This window comes from Pelmatolapia mariae, linkage group LG18 (genome assembly GCF_036321145.2).
Source record: "Pelmatolapia mariae isolate MD_Pm_ZW linkage group LG18, Pm_UMD_F_2, whole genome shotgun sequence".
NCBI classification, from domain to species: domain Eukaryota; kingdom Metazoa; phylum Chordata; class Actinopteri; order Cichliformes; family Cichlidae; genus Pelmatolapia; species Pelmatolapia mariae.
The window spans coordinates 13,849,835-13,877,642 of record NC_086243.1 but is presented as its reverse complement, the minus strand read 5'-3'; the positions used below and the strand labels follow the sequence as shown (position 1 = coordinate 13,877,642).

Genomic DNA, 27,808 nt, shown 5'->3' with positions numbered 1-27,808 from the left:
CTTCTAAACACGAGCCTGCAGCATGTCGTTCGCATTTTAAGATCCAGAAGGTTAAAATTCACAAGCTACAGTCAGTTAGTGTTGGTGAGTAGCAGCTAATAAAAATTCATTATTCCAAAGGAGAGCGCATCCGTGGCTGTTATAGCTCCATCATAAACAGGCTGGAAACACCTGAATACCCAGAATGCATTTTTGTAAAGATTAACTACATCATACAGTGCTTTGGATTTATTTTCCTGCTTTAACCTTAGCGCTGGATACAATCTGTTTCAGTCATTTACCACTATAAAACAAAGAGACAACAATAGTCCTTTATGTTTTTAAGAGGTTTTGCATAACCATCCACTCTTTCACGGTATAATATTGTAAATGCACATGATGGGGAGACTAAAAACTAGATCTTAGACTCAGCCCAGTCTAAGAGTGGAGTGTCCTTTTTCAGGCGTATACAACAAAAATCAAACCGTTAGAACAGTGAGAGGGAAACACACACAATTAGGCTTCTGTTTCATATATATATATATATATATATATATATATATATATATATATATATATATATATATATATATATATATATATATATATATATATATACATATTCTATGCAGGAAAATACGTTCAGCCCAGCTTTTAAACCGGGGGTTGTTTAGCCACACTGACGTGTACCGATGCTTTACGTCACCCTGCTTATTCAAAACATCCTCATCATCACACTTTTAATTGTAGTTATTTTCTGGATGTGATCCTGATTTCTATTTCAAGATCAATCAATCAGTAACCTGATTTGGAGCGCTTTTATTTTCTCGTTTATTCCCCCCCACCAATAATAAATTAATATTTAGATATATATTATAGGCCTCTGTTTGACAAATTTGATAGGCTCTGAGCCGGCTGTATTCCCTCCTCCTCCTCTTCCTCATTATCACCCTCCCTCCTTTCGCCTCTCTCGCTGTCTGCAGCCGCAGCTCTTACACTCCTGTCTGACCCGCTTTATCCGGTAAGAGAGGATTTTTTTTTCTGCATAACATGTCAGGAAGTCATCCGTTAATGTAGCAGCTAAAAGACATAAGATTTGCAGGAGGAGAGCAGTTTGTAGTTATGGTGCTGGCAGAAAGTGGGCGATATATTTATATATGTATGTATGTAAATGTGGAGCCCAGATTATTTGAATGAGTGCATTTCTGCGGCGAATTATTGCTCCCGAAAAGGTTTTTTCTTTTCTTTTTTAAATGCAGACGATCTATGTGGATGTAAGTGTTGGATTGCGTTCAAGTGATTTGTAAGTAGCCTTTTATATTTTTGACAGTGATGCAGGTGCAGCGTGGTGGACGTTATTTTGTGTTTCACTGGAAATGTCTTTAATTCTCCTCTTCAGTGTGTTGCTTTCACTTCCACAAGAAAAATACATATCTGTGTGTGTGTGTGTGTGTGTGTGTGTGTGTGTGTGTGTGTGTGTGTGTGTGTGTGTGTGTGTGTGTGTTACCAGATACTTTTTTTTTATTTCAAAAGCACCGAGTTACATATTATTCTATTTTTTTTTATCCGCCTAAATTTTTTTTTTGCTTAATTATCTAAATTTATAAGAGAACTGTGATTGAGATTTTATATTAGCATCAACTGACTTATATAGTGCAAAAATAATAATAATGCACAATAAGGCCTCCCGATCACCTAATATTTACTGTAAATTAATCTTTAAAGATTGGACATTTTGCTCCCATCGTGCAGGGGTGAACCTCAGCTCGCTCGCTTCAAAGTTAACGCAAACTCCGGAATATTTAATGAGGGTCTCCGCTGCCATGTGCTCATGTAAGAAGTATTCATGTGGTAGTAGGGAGGGAGGAGGAGGTTGGGGAGGAGGTGGAGGCCCCAGGCAGCGCTGCAGTGCAGAGTTCAGCAGGGAGATATTGTTGTGAGCCTGGGAAAGTGTAGCGGGGCTGACGCCAGACTCTGTTGTGCGGGGTTGGAGGGAGAGGGGGAGACTTGGAGGATCCCAGACCTGATTGTCATGTAAATTTCTCTCCGGCACGTTGTTGAACTTGATGTTGACTTCTTTCTCTCTCTTTTTTTTTCTTTCTTTCTTTTTTTTTCTTTTTTGAGATGGGAGATGGGGGGCGGTGGGAGTGGGGGCAAATTTTCCCTGTCACTTGTTTGTGGGAAAATCTTTCCAGGCACACACTAACACACACACACACACCTTTCAACATATTGTTCAAATGTTCAGAGCAGGAATTGTGACCGTGGGTGATGTTTGTGAACATTAAAACTAGAATGTAAAAAAAAAATGTTTCTTTTTAACCAAAAACATTTTAAATTATTTGGCAGCTGTTTTAAGTAGATCCGTCACCATAAAAAGGTTTTAATACTATTATTATTATTATTTCTTTAACCGTGGAAAACAAACAGGTGATATCAAGACCTACATATTCTGATATTTTTCTTATATTTTTAACAGTTTTTCACATTGGTGATTGTGTGATCGAGTGTGATGCTTTCCAACACACACACGTTATCTCATATTTTTCTTTATGGGTGCCAGAAGTGGAGGTTACACATTTTACAAGCAGGTGCAAGCGATGTTGGGAAGCACGTGTCCTCCAGGACTTGGTCACGCATGCTCAGGTGCAATGATGACCGTGCAATGAAAATGAAAACCTAGCTCATGCTAATGTTGAAAGAATATTTGTAAATGTGCTTTGTATGCAGGCTTTCTCGTGTTTTGATTTTTGTTTTTAACCGCGCCAATGCACTATGTGCTGCACAAGCTCGGATGCATTATAACGGAGGCCACGATTAGATCTATTTATAAATGATGCAGAGTAGAATAGGATTCATACAGTAAAGTCCGACCTGTGCTGCAGCCTGACAGCAGAGCTGCACCTCCATGATACTAACAGATTGCCCATGCGCAATAATCAGATAGGCCTGTGTAACTGCTATCTGATGCAAGCTTCGTTTGAAAACCTGGACTGTAGCTCCCTGCTCTTTTATTGGTTTACACACATACACATACACACACACACACACACACACACGTGCATCCCTATATCCATGTCTTCAGAGGACATTACAATGACTTGCATTAAATTTTTAACTAGCCTCACCTACTACATGCGTAACCCTGACCTTCACTTTAACCTTAAAACACGGGTTCACCTTATTTGCGTCATGGGGACTTGATTTTTGTCCCTATAAGAACGACAAGTCTTTATGATTAGGGTCCCCACAACACAAGCAATGCATCTCTCTCTCTCTCTCTCTCTCTCACACACACACACACACACACACACACACACACACACACACACATACACACACACACTGATTCCAGCAGCTTTTTAAATATCCTTTCAAACTTTGGGTTATATTACAAGTTGCTATCCGGGTCTTGTCTCTGCCATTGGCTTCTTCTTTCAAAGGGCGTGATTCTTATCGTTCTCGCTATCTCATCTCCACAGCCCGGGTATCACTCACATCATAATATATCGCACTCGATAAGCCTGAATACTATCAGGATTTAGCTCGGCGTGAACCCTTTTTCTTTCTGCAGCCAGTACAAAAAACCCCAGAATTCCTCTGCTCGGTGCCTCAACAGCGAGCTTCTATAGTCTTGAAATAAAACAAGAGATTGTATTGTAACATTTTCTTAACTCTGTGGAGTCTCGTTTAAATCCTCTAACATGTTACTGTTGGTGTGCGCACTGACCGAACTGTGTCATAATAACGTAATAAAAATGTTTGCGCTCACCATCAGGTCACATGATACAGTAATGAGCATGTAAGACGACTAATTGGGTTTATTTCCCAACTGCTGCCATACAATAAAATGTATAATCACGTGTGGTGTGCTATTTAATGCGCACAGCAGAGGAAGCCTAACTGGACACACAACTAGCATTTGGATTAACACCTTGCATCTCACTGACTGCCTTTCCCTGACACCAAATCACCGCAGTTGTGTTTTTGCGAGTTATCTTTTGTTCCTGACTGATTATATGAATGAACAGCTCAAATCAAGCTTTAAACCTTCCAGAATAGTCGTAAGGAGTAAATGAATTTAGGAAGTTTGTGCTCCCATTACGCTCCCCGAACCGAATTATAAAGCTCAAAAGAAAAGGGGGGAAAGCAGTCCTCTCCTTATTTTTTCTCCACACATTAAATTATGAATACAGGGAAGTTTTAAACATCTATAATTGAGTTCTCAAAAATACAGCCTGTGAAAGGTCAGGTTTGACCCATGCAGCTCCATCTGCATCTTGCTCTTAGAAATAATTGATGCGTTCGTCTCTCTATTTTACGCCCATGGATAATGAGTATAATTGGAGGAATCAGCTCCTGATTGACACGCACCTGCATTCATTTCTAATTTGGCTTTAATAATTTCGGATTCGCGCCCTCTCTCCCTCTCTCTCTCTCCCTCTCTCGCTCTTTCTCTCTGAGGCGGAGTTTATCCCCTCTGCACACCGTGGGCTCTCCGCACTTGTCAGTCGCAGCCTGCACGTGTGAGGGAGAGGACATCGTGTCGGTCCTTTGCAAAATCCACAAAGAGACAGGGAGAGAAGGAGGGTGGACACTCTGTAGTCTCGAGTCTCTGAGCTTTTGCGCTATTTCCTCTCGGATGCGATTAAACCTAGACGCACAGGTGAATTAAAACCCCAGGGTGGAATTTGAAATATTTGGAGGATATGGACTGGTGGAGTGGAGCTAGCCTGATGTGCAAGTAAGTAGGATGCTGGCTTTGTGACTGGTGTAACTGATTATAACTTGAGGTGCCGTGTGTGTTTGCGTTTTTAACTTGCTTCTGTGTGCCTTCATCCATCGCACTGATTCTGACACTGTGAGCGTGTTTGCAGAAATATAAACTGAAGCTGTGACACTACAATAGAAAACCGTTTGTTAAGGTTTACCTTAAAGGGCCCATGCGTGTGACAGTGTGCACAACAAAGGTGCTCAAACTCCTTAAAAAATACATTGCTTGGTAAATGGGAGTGGATGAAGAAATAAGCTGTGTGCATATCACTGCTGCATGGACTTAAGATGCTGTGCGAAACAAAACGCTGGTTGAGCATCTAACCAACTTGTGGTGATACTTGACTGTGGGCATAGTTAAGGTTAAAGATCTATCAGGCCTACAGCCTGCTAAGCTGTCAGTCACCGTGTGTGTGTAGAAGTGAGCGTTTGTGTTAAAGTCGTGTTTTAACCGTGTTTCTCCTCTAAATCCTAATAAATAAATTCATGAATATTTCTGATATGTTGAGCATCTTCCTTTCTCTCTCTCTCACTCAGAGTGTGAGTGTGTGTGAGGATCTCTCAGTCCAATGAGACCACAAGCAGGCTCGCTCTCTCTCTCTCTCTCTCTCTCTCTCTCTCTCTCTCTCTCTCTCTCTCTCTCTCTCTGCCCCCCTCTCTCTCTTTCTGCCCTCTGTTTTCTCCGTGTGTCGGAGAGGCGGCCCCTTTAAGAGACGACGGGTTAGTTTGTGTCTTTGGTTATCTAGCTGTATGAGTTTTAATTTCATAAAGCTAGAGAACCGAAAGTACGAACTGACGCCGAGCACTTCGGAGCCGCGGGGTCCTCTCGCTCGGCATGGAGGAGGAGGAGGAGGAGGAAACGATGCCGGGGCGGGCAACAGCAGGAGGAAGCGGGAGGGACGGATGCTGAGGGAGGCTGACCGCCGCGGCTGCCGCCGCTGAGGAGGAGTGGTGGAAGGGGCGGGTGGAAAACAGCACCTGCGTGATTGTAGCTGTGGCAGTCCACCTCTTGTGCAGAGCTGCTGGCTCTCTGGAGCTTGCGAGGGCGTGAATGTTGCTTCTGTATTTTTTTAGGGGGGGCTCGTGGCGTGGGTATCGCGGTGATGCAGGGGCCTGTTGGGCATCAATAAATCAGCGTTTCGTTCAACTTTGGGGCACGAGGGAGACACGCATGTGGAGAAATCGTTCTCCAAATCCACACCGCATGCTAGTGTGTAGTTGTCACAACTGTGTGGGTGTTAAAACAGTAATATCTTGAGGGGTGAGACAGAAATAGTTAAAGGCTTCACATGATTGGCCAATCCAGAGGTCACGTGACGGTGTTGGCAGCACCAGCAGCATCAGATCGCTTTCTGAGATCTCACATGTTAGTTATTGCGATGTGTTGTAGGCCCAGAAGTTGCTGTAGCCTGCATTTCAAGGCATAATTACACAGTGTGAATTTATCCTGCAGAGCTGCATCCTGCAGACTCTCTGACTCCTCTAATACTCCAAGTGTATTTCCTGTATGAGCAGTGTAGCCTAAGTGATGTCCCCTGGCTGTAATTAACTTGACATTAGGAGTGTGATGTATAATTGGATGTACATGCACACCACTCGGTGTGCAAGATGAAGCCCAGCTAGTGGAGTACTTGGGAGAAAGTGCAGGACTGAACTGCTGTGTGCTACCTGCTATCGGTGTTTTTCCATCACATAACTGTGGGTTGTTTGGTTCTTTGCTACCCAACCAGAACCTGCAGGTGCAACACATCAACATCCCGCCGCATCAGTCATTCAGAGTAAAAGAGACTGGGCTGTACCCGGCCCTCTTCAGTGTATTTTGAACAGGCTTTCGACTCAAATCCAAGTTAGACGAGGCAGATATGTTTGAATCTGTGTTTTGCAGGGTGGATTATTTTTGTGTTCGCCTGTTAGATAAGAACTAAATAGGACATCGGCTCAGAGTTTGATCTATTCTTAGAGCAGAATCAGCGAGCCTCAGAGATGACTGAATATCCCTGAAGTCCCTGCATGCTCTATTTAGACCATGACTGACAATATTTGATGTGCGCCGTTAGACAAGACTGCTCAAATGGTATGTGTGTGTGTGTGTGTGTGTCCATGTTTGTGCATCTGAGTTGTTGACATTTGCCTGGTTGAGGAGGTATACACGATTTGACCTCCATGTTCTCCATTTATGCCCAAAAAAGGGATTAATATGTCATATGAGTCTTTCTGTGATGTTCTTTAAAAAATTCTAACCTACTCTCCTGTTATTTTATGTGCTATTTTTTATGTCTCATTCTGCATTTCAGTAGCTTAGCAACTGTGATGCAGTGCTGATAAAACATCATGCATAGCCTTGCTTTGTGGTATAGTTCCTTCACTAGAAATACTTTGTGTAGCTTGTCCATGACATCTTACATTTATAATTTACAGTATGCGCAGCACAAAATAGATTTAACCTCGCAACGAGGCAAAATAATGTAAAGTGCACAGAGGAAAAATACAAGGAAGTAAACAAGTTTTAGAGACTGCTCTTAGCTGTATGGTTAACAAACACAATGCATTCCTTTCTTCTCCTGCCTCGTGTTTTCATCCACTGCCTCTAAATCACTGCTAACTGATTTTCCTTTCTTTTATCTTTTAAGAAAAATGCCGGGAATTTCAGCCCCTTATTTATCACCTCACAACGAAGTCAAGCTGCCACCAGACAAGATGAGGAGCAGCAATCAGCCTGCAGGTGAATACACAAAATAAGAAGACGTGCATGATGAACGCCGACGTTGTTTGCTTCCATATTGGTAACAACCCACGACGGTGTTGCCAAGCGCAGAAGCAAGCGTGCATCTTTTTGTCTTATGCAGCTTGGGTAGCTTTAAGAGTGAATCCAAGAGGTCAAACCAGAAGATGCTGGAGGCTTTCAGAAAGTTTTGCATCTAGATTCATCAGCCAGCGATGGAGCTTTGCTGGTGGTTGATTGTTGTCCATATTTTGTTGAGCTGTGTGACCATAGTGGGCTGTGTGTGGGTGTGAAAAAGCCAGAAAGAGACACAGACTAAGCCTGAATTTTGAAATACTTAAAAAATATATATATATTATTTTTATTATTTAGTATCAAATGTGATTTTTTAAGTGTGTTGCTCTGCTGTAATTCTCATAAACCCTTTCAAAGCAAAAGGGGCATTAGGAGACACATTTACTGCCATTTTTATTTTGTGTAAATGTCAGTTTTATACCTTTCACATATATGCAGAAATATGCATACAGGTTGTAACAGCCATAGACTGTGGCCTGCAGCTATGAGAGAGTGCAAATGGCCCGATCTGAGCGAGTGAAGTAGGACCTCCATGTTGAATTCCATCATTTCTTTTCTTCCTTTGAAGTATTAACATTTTTTACGTCGTATATCACCCCCTCCTCCCCCCCTTTCCCCTCCATCATTCTCACACTTACACACACACGCATGCACGCACTCACAACTCTCTTTTCATTCTCATACATTCAGCGTTTTATCCCTTTAAACACTATGATCCTATTTGTCAGGTGGAGTGTGTGGTAGGTGCAGGGGAGGTTGCCGTGTAATCTTTGCTGCGGTTCTTTATCCCGTTAGGAGAGCGGAGGCGTAGGGCTCACCCAAGGTTTGGACCTGCTCATGTGGAAAGAGTGTTTGGGTGGCTCTGTCCTTTTTGCCCCTAATGCCTTGATGAGCCACCCTCCCCTTCATCCAAAAATCTCTGATTGCTGGGAGCAAAGCATCGATCAGCATAAAGCTATAGCATATGCATAATTCGGTTTTAGCAGCAGCATTAAGTGAAAACTGTAGAGTGACTCATAAGGTTAAAGATTATTGAAAAAATAGATCATTTTAAGGCTGCTGAGAAACATAACCAAAAAAAAAATAAAAATGAAAACTCAGCCTTCTTGATATAATTGCAGTTATTGGAGCGAGATGGAAACAGAAACATTCCTGGCTTTAAGGCCGTCAGAGCGTTCCCTCCAATTCCCCCTTAAATAGTCGAGAATAAGGAATTAAACGGTAAGTACATATTGTTAGCAAGGTCAAATCTTCGTGGTTCCACAACCTTGAAGCTCAATGGAAAGCTCAGTTATTCAAATTTAGGATGGAGTTCTTTGAATCGCCCAGATTTTCCCAAGCTTTACATTAGCATATGCAAGGAGCGGCCTGTGCTGCTGTTTTCTAAAGTGGATGTAAATTATAACCTCAGTATTATACAGGCTGATAGGAGATAAATCTCTGCAGTAATGCATTGCAGTGAATGGTGAATGGGGGTGGTATTGTACAGGGTCTGAAGTGTGTGTGTGTGTGTGTGTGTGTGTGTGTGTGTGTGTGTGTGTGTGTGTGTACGGGTTCGTACTATCCTGGTGGGGACCAAAATCTGACTTTTACTATCCTGGTGGGGACTTTCTGCACCGTGGGGACCAAAATCCAGGTCCCCTCGGGGTTGAAAGCAATTTTCACACTCAAAATGCGGTTTTACTGTCAGGGCTACAATTAGGTTATGGTTAGGTTTAGGGTAAGGGTTAGGGTTAGGCATTCATTTTTAATGGTTAGGGTTAGGGTAAGGGGCTAGGGAAAGCATTGTGTCAATGGGATGTCCCCACGAGGATAGCAAACCAGACATGTGTGTGTGTGTGTGTGTGTGTGTGTGTGTGTAGTACTGTACAATAGCCCGTGGCAGATGGAACACAGACAAGCACTTGCTAATAGTCATGCTAAACTCTCTTTTCACCGGCTTTAGTTTCTACAGATTTTTCCATAATTTCCAAGACAAATTAGAAATTTTACGTCAGATGCAAAAACAAAAACAAAAAAGAAAAGAAAAAAAGAAAGAAAGGGAAAAATATGCATTTCAATATTGGTGAAAGAATTTTGAAAGTGTGCGCACATCGTTTTAAAACAAATATTAACACAGGGAGATTACTAAGTCGAAATTTGCACTTGTGCAGTCCAAAAGGCTGAGAGGCTTCAGGCCTCGCGAGCAGAGTGGAGATCTCTTTGGAATCCCTATGCAAACTAGGGCTTGAATAATGAGATGTATTTATGAAGGGCTGGGAAGGGGGTCCTGCTTTTGAAAGCCAGTAGGCTGGAGCCTGAATGGGATAGAAGGAGGAGAAGGGTTGGTGTGTGTGTGTGTTGGGAGGGGGGGATCTTGAACAAGGGGGAACCAGGGTGTGTATGTGTGTGTGTGTGTGTGAAGGGGGGTACAGGGGGCCCCCAGCAGCCCAGGCCTCGGCCAGGCAGCTGTGAAAAGGGGTCCCGTCTTTTTCCCACGCCCAGCAAGACGCGAAACACTGCCGCAGCTCGCTAGGGTCAAGTCCCATCGCTAATATATACACACATACATGCACACGCATGCACACACACATACAGCAGAGAGCTTGTTAATTTGTAAAAGTTGTGCAAATTAACAAGCTGTCTGGGAAGCTCTGCGACACGGGGACACCTGCTATTCTCCCAGAATGCTTTGCACTCCCATCAAGGGGCCACTGGGCCTTGATGAGAGAACAATTAGGTCATAACTTCAACTTGAACTTAAAATTCTGCTGAGCATTGAAAGGAGCCTGGATTTCTTTCCCCTCATACTCACATTGTGATCTTGTTTGATCGTTGTTTGTTTTCGAGTAGTTTAATTCTAATATTTTTAAAAAGCTAATTTTTTTTTTAATTTACTATGATGGAAAGCTCTGATAGAGCAGCTTCTGATATGTCCACTCACACGGGCTCCAGAGACAAACTTGATCTGAGACCTTAACTGTCAACTTGGCATTGTCTGCACACACACACGCAGAAAGAGAGAGATGCTTCAGAGAAACAAAAGGGAAAAAAAGCACAAATGGGGAAAAGTTTACAGAGAGATGAAGCAGCTTTTGAGGATCATTTTAGAGCTTAACCTCAATGCGACATTTTGTCCTTCAGTAAATACAAAATGTTATCTGATGAATAACAGATAAATAATTATAATCAGAAAAAGGAATGAAAATAATTCCCTTTAATTCAGGTGATCATCTGGTGCCTCTTTACCCCACATTTTGTGTTACATGTGTTCCAGTTAGTTTGATCATGAGTTCATGTAAAGCGCTCTGAAATGCCGTCCGTGGCAGCGGCTGCTCTTTTTACTGCCTTCCCAATGAAGCTAGGGTCCCACCCATGGCTTCCTTCTATCTCTCTCTCCAGATACTGGCACACCAATCAAAATGGTGCAGCACTCACTTCCCTCCCCGTTCGTCTCCGTCGCTGCTTCTGAGCAGTGTCACACTAATTCGGTTCCCCCTGCTTGCACGGGCTCCTCACTTTAATTCCACGCCACGAAAAAACATGCCCACCATCTCCGCAAATAAATTACCAGGCATCCTCTGTCCCTCTCTCTCCTTCGCCCCTTTTTTCCTTTTTCATCCCAACTGTCCCTCCCTCCTCTATCTCGTCCTCCCCTCCTCATTATCATGTTCCCTCCTATTCAGATGAGTTTCAAATAGAGAGGGGGACCCTTCTAATTAGCTCTGTAAAGATGCTTTGTCGTGGTCAGTGTGGCCACCAGTGTGTGCATTGAGAGAGGATGTGTGACAGCTAGTGTAAGCTTTGAGAAAGTGTGTATGGGCCCTTAATGAGGTTTGTTAGCTGAGTGTGTATCCTGCTGTTTGAATACATCCTCAGCAGCCTTTGAAGGAAGGGAAGAGATGAAGACAGCAAAGGAGGAGAGAGAGGGCGAGAGAGAGAGGAGTCTGTCAGCCTGGCAGGTTGCAGGATGCAAATGATGCATTTGTGCCCGGCGTGGTTTCCATTTGAACAGCAAATGAGATGAGAATATTGTTGTATGTGCGTGCTGTACATGAAAACTGCAGGAAATATGCGGGGTCATCATGCTCATCAGACGTTCGGAGGATTTCCTGTGCTTTCAAATTTTGCGATGAAAAAAAAACCCTTTGGGGATTTTTAACAAATATATATTTATATAAGACACTAAAGCGAGCAGAGAATCCAAAAGCAAGCAAATGTTTGCTGAAAATTAATCTACCAGTTCAGCATGATCGTAGCTCCAAGAAAGTCGGCTGTAAACAGTTACTGGATGAATGTGAGGCAGGTGCAGAGAGGGACTGATTCAGGTCATCGTTTGCGTCAAAGGGCAAGAAAAAGCCTGCAAGCTAGTTCCATAAAGAGGAGAGGGCATTATTGTTGCAGAGTATTAGTCTTTTTGTGGTGAAGTCAGAAAGAAACAAGGACAGAAGGCTCAGTCAACGTAATGATTAAATTAACTGGCGATCAACTAAAAAATTGTGGAAATAAAAAAAATATATATATACACATATATATACACACATATATATATGCAGAGTGAAGGTAGTGGCTGTGGTGGCAGAGTGGGGGAGATTAGAAATGGCTGGAAACAGACGAGAGCTGAAGGTGGAGGGTAGACGGCAGAGAGAGGAAAAAATAGGTTAGGAAATGAGGGATTGTATGGAGCCAAAGAGCCGACCTGCTGGGCCTGCCTGCTGCCTCAGAGATTGTAAACTGTCACTCAGGATGCAGACAGACAAGCAAGACAGACATCATTTGCCCATTTTACCCTCGAATACTGAAACTGTCATCCAAGCAGCCCTCCTGCCCCTTCCTTTCTGTTTTTTTTTTTTTGTCATCCCTCCCTCCATTTGCAGTCATTTTTGTTTCTGTACATACAGCTAAATGAACTGCCCGGTCTTTTTCCCCCCCTCTGTCACAGTTCCTCCGATACTTCTCTTTCCTTGGGTCGCTTTCTCTGTTGATGAAATGAGTCAGCTCCCAGTATACTCTCCCCTCTCATTGTTGGATGGTTCGTTGCCTCTCCATAGGAGGTAGAGAGTGTTTGGGCTTTTTCCCCTGTTTTACCAGTTTAGCAGTGTAATCCTTTACACTGGCACAATGAGCTCTCACTCCAGCCATGGGATCCTATTAGGCTCCCAGAGAGACACACGATCTCCATAAACATTTTCCAACTACTCCTCCACCCCCAGCCCCACCATCTCGTCACCACCTATACAGCCTGCTGGCCTTAAACACTGTCAAACTGATAGCTTCCTTTATACATTTTAAGCAGAAGTCGCCCCTTTGTTTTGCCAGAGGAGATTTTTACCTGTCTGGAAAAAGGAAGGTAGAATAAAAGCTTTTACACCTACATTACCAACGGATTGTTAATGCTGTCAGCTTCACTCCCAAAACAGTGCTCCCTTACAACCATGCAGAGTATATAACAAGCAACTCAGAACGAGCAAATGCTTGTTATACAGTCTTTGGATGACCACTAAAGATGTTTCAAAAATGCTGAAGTCGTTGGAGATGATGTGATTCCTGCTCTCTGCTGCAAATATGATGCCATTAAAGTGCAGATAAATTCCCATGTCCTTCATTTCATGCACATACTGTACATCAAATTCATCTCTGAGTTTCACTGGAACAAACGAAAGCAGGCAAATAATTTGGTCCTTCAGATCCAATGAAAAAAAAAAGGGGGGGGGAAAGTTGGATGTAGTTAAAATGCACCTGCATCAAAAATGATGCTGCTTTTATTACCAGTTGGTAAAATTTGTATGAAGAGTCTGACAGGGACACGGTGGAAGAAATGTGGAAATAAGGTCACCAGTCAAAAACAGACGAGGGGCGTTGCAGTTTATGTTAAATGTAAAGTGAAGTGTAAATTTTACTCAGTAATGTGTTTTATTTTTTAAAAAAATGAATGCACAAACTGTTTGCTGGGTCAGTATGTATCACCAGAGCATGCCACTGAAAACTTGAATAATGAGGCACCTCTATGGCTTTGGTTGAACACATATGCCAAAAGACTGCAGAGGTCTGGGTTTGGTTCCACCCTGAATGCTTTCCTGTTTGTCAACCCTCTTGCTCTCTCTCCTACTTTCCTGTTTATTCTCTACTTTATTGTCCAATAGATGTTAAAAAAAGGAAAGAAAATAAAAACATGAATAAGAGAAGCCCATAATAGGGAAACCATTAAAGAACTTTTAGGAGTTGTGTTAGTTTTGTGGTACGTTAATATGGATCCACCAAGCATATAATATAATATAATATAATATAATATAATATAATATAATATAATATAATATAATATAATATAATATAATAATCTGCAAATCCCCAAAATACAGCTTGCTATCCTGGCTTGGTACTGGCTATGTGTGGTTTGTTCAGTATGGCTCCATCTATTTCTTGAAAATGTCCCAAGCATATTTTTGACAGGAACCCAAAAAAAATGCATTATTTATATTTAAATAATATACTAGACAAACCCCATAACCACATATGTGTGATCAAAGACAGATCTGCTTCTTTCCAGGCTCTTCTTCACAGGGATTAACTAACAAGAAGAACATATGTTCTACATATTAACCGCTCCGAAGCAGAGGCTGAATCACGCTATTATTTGTCCTCATTAATTCTCCTACAAATGAAATACAGAACCAGGCATCCTTAGTAAATTGCACACTGCAAAATATCAGTTAGCACAAATATTTCTAATGTGGCGTCTTTAATTCATGCTTTGAAAGTCGTTTCATGGGATTCGGAATAAACCATCTGTTAGTAGTCTTTACTTTTCCCACATCATATTTTGCTCCACTGTAAATGCGCGAATAGCTTCTTATGTGCAAATAGCTTCTTCACGGTGCTCGCTAATAAAATTGACAACATGCGAGCGGGACGGAAAATAGATGGAACATCTGATGCTGATGTTGGTGACGTCTCGCTGTTTTGTTCCTCAAGTCCAAAGCCATGGGTCGCAGGGCCTCCTCTCTGCTTCTCTGCCTCCCTCCTCATACACAAATATCCCTCAATCTCCTGTTTGTCTCTCTCCTCCTGCACCCCCCTCACCCTTCCTTCTCCTCCCATCTTGATAATGCAGCTCTTTTCTTTGTCACTGGGTGGAGGGCTGCCCTGAACCAACATTGTGCCCTATGCTGGCTGTAGTGGGGGGCCCTATTGTGTGTGAAGGAATGGCGAGTTAACACCCATGTCTGAACTCTCTCAATGGCTGCATTGTGTCTGAATCTTCCTCCGGCTCGCTGGGCTACTCCCGTTGCTCCTTCCATTATATGATGAAAACACGCACATTACTGCAAACTTAAATTCCCTAGCAAACTATCCCATGACTGGCTATAACTGTGTTAATCGTTTTCCAGGAGAACACACCAAGCTGAGTCTCTCTGTAGCCAAGTTTGATAGAAACTAGGGCCAGTGTGTGCAGGTTACTCGGGGAGGCTCCTTCAATTCTTATTTTTTAAAGAAAAGAACAAAGAAGCACAAAGGATTATAGCGTATTAGCATGATAACAGGTTTCAGAATACTTTTATAATATTTCTACATGCATATTGGTACTGTTGTTAATAATTCCTCACGGTTAAGGTTAAATGTAAATGATTTTAACGTGAAAAATTCATATTTGTGCATAACATTTTAGAAAAACGAACAGAAATTGATGCTTCTGTCTTTCATACAGCATGTTGAGAATTTTTATTTGTTTCTGTACAGCAGTGGGAGCCTTGGGGCGGGTTACAAAAGAGCAAGTTGGCGTTTTCTTCCCACGTATTTTTAATCAAAGTGTTAGTGTTTGCATTTGCATTTGCATTGAGCAGAGGGATGCTGAATGCCAAAGGTGAGATTTTGAAAAACACTCTCTATTTTCCCTTTTTCAGATGGAAACAAGGGTGGGTGGTTGGAAGGCTGGATAAAGGCTGCTGGATGACTGAACTCAGAGACCCGGCGCAGCTCATCATCATTGCCATGGGCTCTTGTCTTCTTCCTCTCCTCCTGTGGCTTGTACCTCCATCCAGGGGTCCAGCAGAGCCAGTGAAGCCCAGGCGGGGAGCTAGTGAGTGGGCCGGGAAGGATGGAGAAGGTCCCCAAAGGCTCAGATCACCTCTGGAGCTACCGGCATGCAGGAGAAATCAATATGAAACAGAAAACCTTCACAGCTCTGAGTGGGGTTTCCTGTGTTTTAAGTGTGTGGCCTACGGGCCTGCAGACCTCCAAAAGACAGGTCCTGTGTGGTTCTCTCAGCTGCAGCCCTGGCTCCTTGGACTGGACCTCAGTCCCAATCTCCACTGGCTGTGTGTGTGGTTCTGCTGAAGGGGATTTCTCCCCAAATAATACCCAATGCCCAGAACGTTGAAAGACTGCCAAGAGGGATGCTCCTTTCTCTTCCCTTTTTTTTCCATCATAAGATTGACGTATCCCCCCAACCTCCTGCCTCGGGCTGATAAAAAAAAAAAAAAAAAAAAAAAAAAAAAACACACAGTTCGGGAGCTCTACTTTTGACTCATTCTCCATCCTCGACTCGCCCGTTGTTTATTCCCCCAACTAGTTTTTACATTTGACAAAGAGACAGATCTTTATTTTCTCTACCACTCACTTGGCTTGCTGTTACTATGGTGAGCTGTAGACACGTGTCTGTTCAAACAAGAAATACTGGCACACGAAGTATGAGCTTTGAGTATGATCTTTTTTTTTCTCCATGATGTCTATTATTCAATTTCAGACTGTTTAAAAAAACTGACTGAACAGCAAAGAGGGCTGGAGATCATAGAGCAGAGAGACCTTGTAGTGGAGATGGTAAAATGGCAAGTATCTCTCTTTAGCACTTCACATTTTCCACTCTATGAACTACTCTGAATGCGCTGTCATTACATCACACATTGCCTAAATTAGCCTGTGACAGGGAGAGATGGTAACTCGGCATCCTTTGAGGCCGGTTTAGGATTACAGCTGTGGAAAAAAAAGAGGTGTTTCTTTAATTATAAGATGCCACTCGTGCTTTCAATCTCTACTCTCGCTGTATAATTCTTATCTACATCACAGAGCCGTGTGTGTGTGTGTGTGTGTGTGTGTGTGTGTGTGTGTGTCTGTAAATGGACTGTATATGTTTGGCCTTGAGTGTTTGAGCTGCGAGCAGCAGCAGCAGTGTGCACCCACATCTCCCAAACTGCTGTCGTCGTCACAGTAATGCAGCGTGGTTGTTTCCATCCACATGGGCACAGCTTCAGACAAAATGGCCGCCAGTCTTTCCCTCTGCCAAAAAATGGCGAGTGCATCCCCGTTGTCTGCCATCTGTGCGTCGGTTAGCTGTTGTCGTTGAATGCAAATCAAGGCTAATTGCATTTGCATAACCTCCGAACATCACGTCGTCGGCATGAGCTGGTAATTGATCCTACGAAGGCGCGCGTTGGCGACGAGCAAGCAGGAGCGAAGTGATGTTTTAAAGCATACTCCATGCCGTTTGTTTTGGGGTTTTGGTGGGGGGGGGAGTTTCTTTCAAGGTGCGAGTATTCGCACCCAGAAATGTGTTTGATAGGTGTTCGGTGCATGCTAGATCAACTGTCTAGACATACTGTGCCATATGGTGCGCTTGCTTGCATGTGATTCCCTCGCATGCAAATGTGACACTGTACAAAAGATTAAGCTGGGGCTTTGTTTAATCAGATCGCGCTCTGTCACGCATGCACACTCGCAGTTTTTTTTTTTTTTTTACACACAGACATACATAATGCACAGATGAAAGCATTAAGCAAACAGAGAGGCTCAGACATGCACACAGACTCTAATTAAGTAGGGATCCATAGGCCCAACAAACTCCAGACACACAGACCATAATAGTCTCATTTTCATGCACATGGGTGTCTGGTTACCATGGCACTGAACAAATCATGGGGTGACTGATTTTGCTAGAAAAGAGCTGCAGATGAAAAATATAAATAGGCCGCAGCACAAAAATTGCCGCCTGAAGACTGGCGGATTGTAGCTTTGAAGTATCGCATGAAAAACGGGAGACGACTCAGCTGCACCTATTTGAGACTTTGGAAATGCACCTTTTTATAAAATTGGGGGGGGGGAATACAGAACGCGTTTGATCCCGTAACCATGCATAATAGCATTCAGCACAGCTCCTCGCAGCCGCTTTGTGTAAATGAACATGTCACGTTTTCTGTATTACAGTTACGGCACTGCGTCATTGTGTAGTCACATCTGATCGAGCAGGTCTTGTTTTTCGGTGTTGGGGGGTAGTGGTGGTGGGGCCGTTAATTCAAGCGACAATGCGGCGCTCGCATTTGCATTTGCCCATCAAGGCAGCTGCTGCTGCGCCAGTACAGTTAGGTCTACTGTGGGCAGCAAAATGGCGGTCACGCAAATCATAGGGTCTGTCTGCTGGCCGTGGGAGCTGAGGGGAGGAGAGGGAGGAGGCGTGGGGGTGGGTTGGGGTTGGTTGGGGTGGGGGAGAGTTTGGGGTGTCTGGTTTGGGAGAGGGTTGCGGGGTCTAGACTGTGGGATGGGATTGGGGGGGTGTGCACAGGAGGGGAAGATGGAGTTGGGGCGGGGGTGTAAGTGGAGAGGTTATTATTTGATGAGGGGGGCGTCTGGTTTTAGGAGAAACCATTAATGAGACACTGGAGGGTGGTGGTGGGGGGAGTTTAGTTTGTCTGCATTTGTGCAGATTTGTCTGCATTTCGGCCATTTGCATAGAACGGCGAGGGTGCCCATATGCTGCGCGGCGAGGCAAATTCAGTCACAGTCTTTTGAAGGTCTCCCTCGCATGATCACACGAGAGAAGAGAGTGTTGCGCCCGTCCGTGTTCGGCGGTCACATTATTTGTGGGAGAGCAGCAGACGCGCGCTCAGAGCCCGTTTCTCACAAAAAACACGTAAACACCCCTACTACACAGGAGCCTCGTGTTCGTTGCATCACCGTTTCTGTCCAGCCAATGTGGAGCTGCTTTCAGCCAATGACAAACAGCAAAGAGTCAGGAAGAGGAAAGAAAGGCGAGGCGAGTCATGAGTTTACCCTTGATGTGCTGGAGAAGAGGGAACAAGCAAAACAGAGGGATGCAGAGGATAGTGGGAAGGGGAATGGCGACACGAGAGCAGCGCTTTGCAAGATAGCGGACCGAGTTTCATGGTGAAAGAATACAGCCGTTTATTAGAAATATACATGATCGCCGTGCTGTGCTGAACAAAAGGGTTTTTGTGTGTGTGTGCCAGTCAGACTGATCAATTTGAGAGGGAAGAAGGGAAAAGGAAAGCTTCCCCCCCCCCCCATAGTATGCACTGAGCTGTGAAGACAGTGCATGAGGCCCACAAATGTCAGACAGTCAGACACAGATACAATACTGATCTCCATAATTACCTGTATGAATACAGCCGTGTTTAAAGTGTGATTGTCCTCTGTGCAGGAGGTCTGAGCTTGGAGCGTGGGAATCTAGCGAGCAGATATGCAGAACAGTCGGCTGCCGGCGAGACAGCCTCGGGAGCATGAATGCTGTCGTAGCAGGTGAAAGAGGACCCTAGAGTTCATGGGTCAAGGCCAGTGAAGGGGTTGTCTGGTTCATGACTGTGTGTGTGTGTGTGTGTGTGTGTGTGTGTGTGTGTGTGTGTGTGTGTGTGTGTAGGGCCTCTCTGGTTGTTGTCTGGGTCTTGCAAGATGCAAATGAAGTTTTGAGACTGTTTGATAAGCACTGCCGTCTATTATTAGCTCAGTGTGGTTGTTCAGAGAGGACTGGGCATAGACTTGGACAAGCGCTCCTTCATCATCTTGTAGTCACAGCAGAGTAGCAGACAGGCAGATAGACAGGCCGCCTAAAGTCAGACCTCCCCTGCTGAAAGTGTGATTGTGTTGTCTGGAAGCCTTTTCTCTCCACATCTCTGCTCTCTGGGACATTTCTTCTCTGAGTGACATGTTGGTCTCAGGCTCTCCAGTGTGGTGCCTGTCTTTGTTTCTTGCTGACTGACTGCAGCTTTGTACCAAGACTCCACATTTCCATGATGAAGGAAATCCAGAGTCCTCCGATTTAGACCGTTTATTCACATGCCAGGTTTACACCATTTTGTTACTATTCTGTTAACAAAATGGGGAAGGCTGACGATACTCTGTAGCACAAAAATGTAAAGAGTAAGTCAATGTTATCATTAGTTATTACCCAAAAAATGACAGTTATCTGGGCAGTTTTCACCAAAAGGATATGCTGGCAATAATGTAAAGGACTTCTACATGACAGTCTTTTTTTCTTTCAACATTTTCAGCTTTAAGGACACTTAAATCAACATATTTACATCTTAGAAATGTTATATCCTACCCTTAATTATTGCTTATAATACATATTTATTCAGTTGATTTAATGCAATATTTAGATTCACATCATCTGACCTGTCTTTTGAATTGATGGTTCTATAAAGTATTTCATGTTCCATTTAGGAATTTAGATGTGGCCAAGACAAGCTGTAGAAGTTTAAACCGAACATCAGAATGGGGGAGATGTTTGTTGGTGCCAGACAGCCTGGTCTGAGTATTTCAGAAACTGTTGATCTGCTGGATTTTCCCACACAGCCATCTCTAGGGTTTACAGAGAATGGTGTGACAAAGAGAAATATCAAGTGAGCTGCAGTTCTCTGGGTGAAAATGCCTTGTTTATGCCAGATGTCATACTGCTTTGAGCTGATAGGAAGGCAAGAGTAACTTAATAACTTTTTACAACCTTGCATATCTTGTCTGATGAGTCTCTCTATTTTTGCCATGACATTCGGATGGTAGAGTCAGAATTTTGTGTAAACCACAAGCATGGATCATGTGATAGTCTAGGGAATATTTCCATGGCACACCTTAGACCCCTTAATACCAACTGAGCATCATTTTTTTAAAAAAAATCATGGACTACCTGACTGTTTCCAGCAGGATAACGCACCATGTCACAAAACTAAATCATCTAAATCTGGTTTCTTGAACATAATGAGTTCACTGCACTCAGATGGCCTCCACAGTCAACAGATCTCAATCTAATAGTTTGATGCTATTAAGTAAATATAGATCAACATATCTCAGGAATATTTCCAGCACCTTGTTGAATCTATGCCACCCAGAGTGATGGCAGTTCTGAAGGAAAAAGACAACCCTCTACTAGCAAGGTGCACCTAACAAAGTGGCCGGTGAAGGTAGATATGAATTTATAAAAATGTACATCTTCATTAAGAACTAATTGTGCTAAACTCTCTCAGCCTGGTCCTGTGCAAGCTCATAGGAGCACATATTTTGGTGTGATGCGCTCGTGGTGCGACTAAAGGTGCGTTACTTATGGTATCCCTTTAAGAGAGACAGCATTACCTCATCAGGAGATGTGTAAAGGAAGGAAGTGAGTGAATGGGTGTAGGAGCGCAATGCTAACTCTCTCCATTCCTTTATGTTTGGGGATCCAGGCTTCATTAGCTCTACAGAAAGGGACAGCTCCCTCCCAGTCCCCTCAATAGACCCATAGACCTGTCTCTGGCAGAGGCTCTGGCTCAGTGGGGAGTGTGTGTGTGTGTGTGTATGTGTGTGTGTGTGTGTGTGTGTGTGTTTGCATGTGCTTTTCTGATCCATTGACACACCACTCATAGTTTCTCACTCATGCCCAAAGGAAGCCTGGCATGGACACTTTTAGACTCTCTCGCTCTCTCTTTGTCTCTCACTCTCGTTCTCCCTCACATTATTGTCTGCTTCACAATTTTTTTTTACTCCTCTCACAGAACTGGACATTCAGTGAAGAGCCATATGCTGTACAGGATACAAACTGTTTTATTTGTCACATTTTCACTTGAATCAGTTAGTGTTATCTTTTTTTTTTAATACTTATATACATATTTCTGATTTTGCATGAAGCTTCTACCTTAAAAAAAAGGGGCAAGAATATTTAAAGTTTTACATATTAATGCCTGCTTTAATCATTCCTTTATCTTCTTTCATTTTTATGCTAAAATCCATTCATTACTTTTATTGACAGTATTGGGATTCTGTTGGAAAGTATTCTTCCATATACTTGCATGTTCTGTGGAGGGGTCTGACCACAACAGTGGTCTCCGTCTGGTTAAGGCTTAGGCTAAAACACCCTCAGCCATGTGACATATATTTTCCCCATGTTTCTTTTCCCTTATTTTCCTCTATATTAACAGTGGCCACAAAAATCTACCTTAAAAAACGATATCTCTGTATCCGACTAAATTTAATTCTAAAAGAGTAGCTTACCTTGTCACACTGCTTTATACTGTCAGCTGGGTCAAGCACACTGACGAATGTGATGCAGTTTGTAAAAAAGCATGAATAAAAATCTAGAAACACAGAAATGCAGTGATTTCCCTCTACAGTTAGCACTGCACGTCTTTTTTTCCCCATCTGGCAATGTGTGCAGGCAGCTATTCGGGGTCCTCGCCTAGTGAGAGCCAGGAGACATGTATATCCATATATATATATATATATATATATATATGTGTATATATATATATATGTATATATATATATATATATATATATATATATGTATGTATAGATAGATAGATAGATAGATAGATAGATAGATAGGCAAACGTGCTGGATGGTGGTGGGATGTCAGACATGATTAGCATGAGCAGCTGCCATCGCTTCTTCATTTCATTGTTGCGGTGCTGCATTAATGAGCCAACTGCGCATTAGACTGTCTGTGATACACACATATGTACACTCACACTCAAAAAGGTGTCATAAAGAAAGAAAACTGAGAGAAAGCACACATTTTAATTTGAAACACTAACCTCTGGGCTCACGTCATTCATTGGCTCGGCGAAACGAGGCAACAATGATTAAGGCTTGGCGTTCATATTCAGCTTACCTGCTGGTGATTAGTTACTCTTTAAATATTCATTTCTGGTGGACTTTAGGGTCGTATCTCTAGTGGTTCAAGACGCAAGTGAAAGTAGAGTGAGGGAAACTTTGTTATACCTGGGGAGAAATGCAAGCTTTTACTCAGAAATAGAAGAGAGGGAGGAGGAATGAGAGTACAACACTGTACTTGTCCTGGTTTGTGGTTCCAGAGGGATAGAGACACTTTTGCATTTCCCTGCAAAATGCGATAGGATGAGCCCTTTTCAAACACACACACACGCAAGCAAACATGCAAACACACACACCTTGTTCCCCGCTTCTAAGTGAACCAGGACGAGATTTCTGCAGCTTTGTTGTTGAGGCAGCAGGAAACTTATTGCCCTAGATTTAAAGCAAACCTCCTGCATGCATGCAGCAGCTAACCGTTAACGCACTTTTCATGAATTCATCTCAACACTGTCCTCGTCACAGATTCATGTCCCCCTTTTTTTGCCACCAATTCTTAATTATAAGCAGCATGCCCGACACTCTGAAAAGTTCATGTGTGTATATTCGCGTTCTCACACATAACAGACAGCCCCTGACCTCTGACCTCGTCCTGCTGCGATGCTTTCATTCCCATAGGCTGAGGCTACTCGCACACTCACTCACACCGCTGGCTCTATTGGGTTAGCTGTCACTCGGCCACCCATTCAGGGCTCAGTCACGGCCACTTAGAGCGCAGCAGACTCGGGGATTCAGACGAGCTGTGATCCAATGACATGTATTTATAATGAGGGGGCTGCAGGGACGTCTTTGTTGGACGGACACAATGTCAGCATTAGGGTGTGTGTGTGTGTGTGTGTGTGTGTGTCGGGGAAGGTGGGGTTGAATATAGAAAGCAGGGAACTAGAGGGAGAGAGTCCACTTTACACCTACCCACACATACACCCTCCTCATCCAAATTCAGGCTTTTTCTCTATTTATGCCTCTCTTACTTTATCCACTCTATCACACACACACAAACACACACACACATTCACTCTGTCTCTGTGGAAGAAGATTTAACTCTTTTCCGTGAGAACATCCTTTAAAGGGTGACCTTGTTCTTGGGAAAACAGGAAGAATTTGGGGAAAAGTGTGTCCTGCACATAGGAGAGGTTGGAGAAGTTGAATGTCAGAGCTGGCATTTAGTGTTTTTGACCAGGTTAAGCCTCAGATGTTCTCAAAGGCAAGCTCTCGTGACGCCAGAGCTGAACATTTTGTCAAACGCGATAAATCAGCGTTACATGCTTTTGCTGATATGAGGTTTGCACGCTTGCTACTCGAAGACGCTCTTCTTTTGAAGTTTTCACAGCGGTGTCGTCTGAATTCTATGACTGATTAAAATAAACTTTGATAAACATAAGACACGAGAGTTAAAACTCTTCCCCTCTGCAATCAGCCGCATTCATCGCACATCGTTAGGTGTCTCGCATATTGACCTAAACAACAGCCTATTCTCAAGGTTTGAGGTCAATTCCCAATTACTTCCTAAATGGACTGGTTTTTCTGATAGAGTCAGTGTGACTTAGCAATATACCATGAACATATGCAATGTAATATTATTTTCTAAGATCTAGAGTTACTTTCTCACAAATACATTAAACCCTTTGTAGTTTTTGTGGATTACAAGACTGTACAAAGGACAGAGGTAGGAGAAACAAAGACAAAGTCCATCACTTCCTGTGCCTGTCCATCTTTCTATGCCTCATATTTATATTTTTGGATCCTAGCATTAAGTTGCTGAATCATTTTAAGGATTGCAGTAATGCATTAAGCATCTGGCCTTTACCTCAGCAGTTCACTCCCAAATCAGAAGCCCCCATCCTTCATTCCACAATTTTTACCAATTGCTAATTATAAAAAAGATCAGAGTTGCATTTTAATCAAATAAAAGTCAGCCTGATAGCTTTCTCTGGTCGCTCCAGCTCTGATGTCTTTGGCAGGAATGCAGTTATATTCTTCTGTGTGTGTGTGTCTGTGTGTGTGTGGTTATTGGAGACAGGACTGTAGGCTCCCCTCTGCATACATTATCTGGTTGTTGGGACAGCGTAGGCAGGAGAAGAGCCCTGGAGAGCCCTACAGGCTCAGGAAGGCCCCCTCAATTGCCCAGTGTCTGAAGCCCTGAATCTACCCAGGGACTGCAGTCTAGCTCTGATCGCTTCAGTCATAACTAGCCTCTTCCTCCTCCTCTTCACAGCCCACGCACACCTTGATTTTTCTGCTGCCCCATCAATCTGTACTGAACCAAGACACTAGCATTTCAAATCTATCAAATCTTAAGCGATTTTTGGTTTTGCAGAAGGTTTTTGTTGAAAAATTGAACTTTGTGAAGGTGGTGGGTTTCCCATTTGAATTTATGGTAACGATTAAAAGTTTGGACACGTTCAGATTAATTCTCGTTCCTCTGCTTGTTGGGGTTTTTTTATGTTTAGACATGACGGTGCAAAAACCAGACGCAAGTGTGTGTGTGTGTGTGTGTGTGTTTAGCATAATTGCAGAGTTCCCTGTTGACTCTGTGCCCTTTGACGCTCCAGACGTTGGAGGTCAAAGGTGAAGGAGTGCAGACTCGAACACAGACAGATATTAGTAGTCATGAGGAGGGACCTCGTCATACCCCGCCCCTTTTTTTTGTTAATGTAGTCCAAATCTGCTTCAGCCCTGCCTATGAAGAAAAATATGACAATTTCACTCTGTCTTTTTATTCCACACCCAGTTTTTATCTCTAATTTCTCATTTCCTCTGTCTTTTTGTCCTCTTGCAGATTGACGGCGCAGGAGAAAAATCTGCTTGCGTTTGGCTCAAAGACCGGGCCTGTTCATCCACTTCTGTTGTTTTTCTGGTGTACAACAAAACCTCAGAAACAAAGATTTTGTTATGATGTGGGTTAACATTTATATTTTAAAAACACCCAAAAAATTTATTTCATTGTCTCTTAAGATGTACTTTATTGCCAACAAGCATCTGTGGTTGAATAAAGAAATGTATTTAAAGCTTTTAAATATATATTGTTTATTGAGAGCCTTGTGTTTTGTTTGCTGTCCACTGCTGTATTTGACGCTGGTCATTTGGCATGAGTATAGAGAAGAATTTGAACTAATTTTTTTAATAAAAAGTCAGATCGATCACACTGCACTTTTATTTTTGTGCCAGTTTTACAATAAAGAGTTTCTGTCTAATGTATATATATGTGTGTGTGTGTATAAACGCGTGGTCAATAAAGTAACATTAATTTGAATCTCCTATTTCCAGTTGTTTTTTTTTTATTACTTAGTTTTCATTCTAAATGCACATTTCCCTAAAATATCTAATAAGTCTAATTTGGCCATGAAGCTGTCACATATTTTGATAAAGAACAAAAATGATTGTGAAACTGAATTTTTAACATTCAGTTTATTTTCTCACATTTATTTCATTCATTATCATAAGTCTAGCGCACTTATAGCTATTTACAAAACAACACTACCTTCAGTGTCTTGTTACATAAAGAAATATGCAATAGAGAAAACTCACACAATAACATTTTCACTACAGTTATTCTGAGTTTTTGACAAATGTGGAGGGGTTTTTTTATTTGATTTTTTTTATTTGATTTGTCTCAATTTGCTGGTTTAGTGCAGAGGAATAAACAGAAATATTAAATATTTTTGTTTATACTTTTTAAAAATTATTTTTGTGTAGGCCCACACATGCTATTTGCCATAAAAGACTGGTCTGTTTGTGCCTTTTTTAAACAGTGAATGTAGAATTTTTTTCTTCTAGCTCATCAAAATCAGGCCTACACCAAACTGTGCTCAGACTCAGAGTACAGTAGGTCAGGAATATTGAAATATTTGCATTTTAAACAAACTGGCTTTTTGAATCATTTAAACAAAAAGGGAAAAAAAAGATGGGGTTTCGAAGTTTTTAGCTAAATATCTTTGACATGTTTAAAAAACAAAAACGCTCGCTATACTGTCTACAGCATAGTTTTAATATTACTAACCAGAAAAGCAGGTGTATTTTTAAATCAAACACAAGGAGCTTAATGGTATATTATAATTCAATTTTTTACTTAAATTTTTAGTAAACTTTAAAAAAAAACTGCGCTGTTTAGAGATGGGGAAAGGACAGTGAAAGAAATGTTTCTGCTGGTGCTTTTATTTCAGGGAAAGAGGCAATGAGAGAGAGAGAGAAAGAGACTGTGGAGCCGCCATCATCTGAATGAATGCAAATTGGCGCTGCCTCCATCCGGCATCATGCCAAGTATCTATAGCAACCACATCCTCTGACAGCCTCCATCCATCCCTCCCTCCTTCACTCTCTCAGCCTAATTAGTCCTCTATCTTCCCTATAGCTCTTTTCTTCTGGTGTTTTTTTCTCCCACTTTCCCAAAAATCTTTGCACAAAGGAGTGTGGACCAAGCTTCCTTCCCGGTTTAAGAAGAGATCCCCTTTTTTAACCTAATTCAGAAAGATGCACAGGAACACAAACACCCAAAAAAATCAACCTTAAATAAAATAGGTCATTTCTTTCTAGAGACTTCAGTGCCTTTAAATCTACTCTGAGAGATGATCAGGATTATAATAATTGTCCCCCTTTTTTTCAATTTGTTGGGTCTGTTCTCAGTATTGCGGGTTTTTTTTTTTTTCTTTCGTGCGTTGCTGCGTTCACGGTCAAGTTCAAAGCGGCAGAGCGGCCTCGGGCGGAGCAGCAGCTCCATCTGACCCAGTACACCTGCTATCTTTAGCCCCAAGAGCCGTGCTGCACCGCCACCTGCTGACCGACGTGTATTCCTGCAGCAGAAGGCGCTCAACCATTCATGGGGAAGCAGCGCCCTCGAGTGGTGATTAAATGTCATTACACGATAAACAGGCGTGAGAAGATCCATAAATATTTGGACAGACTAACATTAGTTTGAGTTATTGGATTTGTCACTAATCAGCTAACTCAGTGTTAAACAAGGACAATAAAACTAAATAGCAGTCTAAGGAGATCACTTTTGTGCTGCCCCTGGCTGCAGCAATTTAATGTTTTATGAGCTTTATGTTAAAAAAAGAAAAAAGAAAAAAAAAGAAAAACAAGGATATACGTTCCACTATCACTCTATTTTTTTATGAATAAAGACTGTGTGGAGGCCAGGCTGTTTGAATCCGCTGCACCAGTGTTACCAAACGGCCAAGTTGGAGTCAGACAGTAGTTTTTCTTTATGTACAGGCTGTGGTCAGCTGAGCTGCTGCTCTGAGATTTACTGCTCTTTGTGACTTTACACCACTGAATTCAACAAGATGTAAGGAGAGGTTTCACGAGCCATCTTTCCCTAACGCTGTTTATATTATCTTTATACTAGACAGTATAAAGTTGGTAAAAAGGCTGAATTCGGTAAATGAATCTAAGTATCGCCAACTTCAGTTTCTTAAT

At 42.4% G+C, this 27,808-nt stretch overlaps 1 long non-coding RNA gene across 5 annotated transcripts; it reads left to right on the top strand.

Moving 5' to 3' along the window:
- Positions 1-954: 954 nt before the first annotated feature.
- Positions 955-25,625, top strand: LOC134616948 (uncharacterized). Of its 5 annotated transcripts, none has more exons than XR_010091487.2 (4): positions 955-1,000; positions 7,383-7,474; positions 15,430-16,353; positions 25,173-25,625. It is a non-coding gene; the product is annotated as an uncharacterized LOC134616948 (long non-coding RNA). The 5 variants fall into 5 exon arrangements; XR_010573325.1 differs by lacking the exon at positions 955-1,000 and adding an exon at positions 1,264-1,282; XR_010091486.2 differs by lacking the exon at positions 955-1,000 and adding an exon at positions 4,506-4,723.
- The last annotated feature ends 2,183 nt before the right edge of the window (positions 25,626-27,808 follow it).